Source organism: Pogoniulus pusillus, chromosome 11 (genome assembly GCF_015220805.1).
Source record: "Pogoniulus pusillus isolate bPogPus1 chromosome 11, bPogPus1.pri, whole genome shotgun sequence".
Taxonomy (NCBI): domain Eukaryota; kingdom Metazoa; phylum Chordata; class Aves; order Piciformes; family Lybiidae; genus Pogoniulus; species Pogoniulus pusillus.
The window spans coordinates 11,924,468-11,926,724 of NC_087274.1; the positions used below are offsets into that span (position 1 = coordinate 11,924,468).

A 2,257-nucleotide genomic window follows, 5' to 3' on the forward strand; every position below is an offset into this window, starting at 1 on the left:
CATAAAAACTTCACAGAAGGGTTCAGTGCCCTGGGGTATGTTTGGCAGAGTGTCTGCACCCACCTGCTGGCATGCACTGAGATGTAGAGCCCCTGAAGGGGACTATAGGAAAGGGGACATATAGAAAAGTTTGAGAAGGACTTTTTATAAGGACATGTGATAGGATATGAGGCAGTAACCTGAAACTAGAGCAAGGTAGATTTAGATTGGATATTAAGAATAAGTTATTCACTATAAGAGTAGTGAGAAGCTGGAATGGGTCACCTGGAGAAACTGGGAGTGAGAAAGTGTTTGAGACATGGCTGGAAGAGGTTTTGAGCAACCTGGTCTAGTGGGAGGTGGCCCTGCCCAGGGCATTGGAACTAGAGGGTCTTTAAGGTTCCTTCCAACCCAAACCATTCTATCATTCTATAATTCTCACCTCATGGATATGCTCATCACCCTGCTGAGATCAGCCCTGGGTGTGTAAATACGTAAAGGGGGAGTGCCAGGAGGTTGGAGCTGGATCAATACACAATCTGTATTGCTTCTGTGGCTGGGAATTCTCCACAACATAGTTAAATGCTTGGTCAGGCCCAAAGGAGAATGTTGCAGCTGGGGACCATGACCCCAGCAGATGCTTGCCCCTTTGGGGCCACCCTGCCTTTCCCAAATATCCTCGTGGGGTGATTCCCAGCTGACAGACTGAGCTGTGCAGGGAGGGCTCAGATGCCAGCACACAGAAGGCAGCTTGGCTTGCCACCCTGAGGCAGGACAGCCCTGTGCAGAGAACCATCAGGATGCACCTATTAAATGCCACCTGCTATGGTCTTCATTTTGGAGCACAACTCCAACCTCAAAGCCTTTCTGATGCTCAGGTGTCCCAGCAGAGATGAACGCACCAAGGCATGCAGCATTCCTCATGCCAAGGCTAAGCTGTCTGGAGGTCAGAGCCACAGCCCTTAACCCAAGAGGGCTTACAGACTGTGATGCCTTAAAACTTCTCAGGAAGGCAACCTGGAAACACAGAAGCTGGAAAAAGAAGACATGAGAGGTTGATCAGTACGAGACAGATAGAAGAGAATGTTGCAGCTGGCAGTTAGGACCCCAGCAGATGCTTCCCCTCTGGGGCCCTCCAGGCTTCCCCAAATGTCCTCGTGGGGTCATTCCCAGCTCATGGGAGTGACTGAGCTGCACAGAGAGGGCTCAGATGCCAGCCCATGGCACAGTAGCTGTAAAAAGAAGACATAAAACGTTGAGCAGCAAGAGACAGGTAGAAGAGAAAAGCTCTTGGGGTTACTGTTTGTGCCAGCTGAAGAGGCAACTTCTGCAGCTGGCACCACAGACACAGTGAGTTGCCTCCTGGCTCTGCTCAGCCTTCTGCAGAGCTGCTTGCTTTGCCATTTGCCCACACAGACAATTTGCAAGAGTTCCCTTCTGCATCTCCAAACCTCCCCACACCTCAGCCTGCTTGGTTAGAGCAGCACTCCAGCCTCTTCTCAAACCCTTGCACTGCTTCAGGACTTGCCCTGAGGGCTCGGTTCAGCCTCTTCACTGCTACTGACTTCCCTACACTTGGCAAAGTCTTTGCTTTTGTTTCTGAGAGCCACCATCAAGTGGGCAGAAAGCAGCAGCTAAGCAGAGAGGAGCTCAGCCTAAGCAAGGAGGCACAGCCAGCACCCGTGGGTGATGTTACAGCATATGGCAAGCATATGGCAAGTATATGTCAAGTCCTGCATAGCCCTACCTAGCCGGGGGGCCAACCAGGCCCCCCGGCCTTTTGAATCCCCTCCACCACTCACCCAGTGCACACCATGGAGGACTCACCAGTGGTGATGGGAGGAGGATCCCTCTGCCCAAATGGGCAAACTTGGAGCTTCTGCTTCTCTTGGGGCCCATTAAATAGTGGAGTGGGCAGGGAGGGGAAAGTGGCCACAGCTGGGGTGGGAGGAGACTCCAACAGAGCCCAGGTGCTCTGGGTTTGGTGAGACTCCAATTGAGCCCAGGTGCTCTGGGTTTGGTGAGACTCCAATTGAACCCAGGTGCTCTGAGTTTGGGGGAAAAGAGGGGGAAATGTGGGATGGGAAAGGGGCAGATATGTTGGAAAAGGGGAGGTGGTGCTGAAAGGAGGGAGTTGGAGAGGAAAAGCGGAAAATTGGGGAAAAGGTATAGAGAGGAAAGGAGGGAGATGGAGTTTGAGAGTAGCAGGTGTAACACTTATGTATAAGAAGGGCAGAAAGGAGGATCCTGGAAACTGTATGCCTGTCAGTCTGACCTC

The 2,257-nt window shown here is 51.9% G+C and overlaps 1 long non-coding RNA gene across 1 annotated transcript; it reads right to left on the reverse strand.

Annotated features, from left to right (window-relative positions):
- Positions 1-462: 462 nt before the first annotated feature.
- On the reverse strand, positions 463-1,843 carry LOC135179717 (uncharacterized). Its single transcript, XR_010304087.1, has 2 exons — positions 1,807-1,843; positions 463-1,211 (listed from the first exon to the last, which is right to left on the reverse strand). It is a non-coding gene; the product is annotated as an uncharacterized LOC135179717 (long non-coding RNA).
- Between the last annotated feature and the right edge of the window lie 414 nt (positions 1,844-2,257).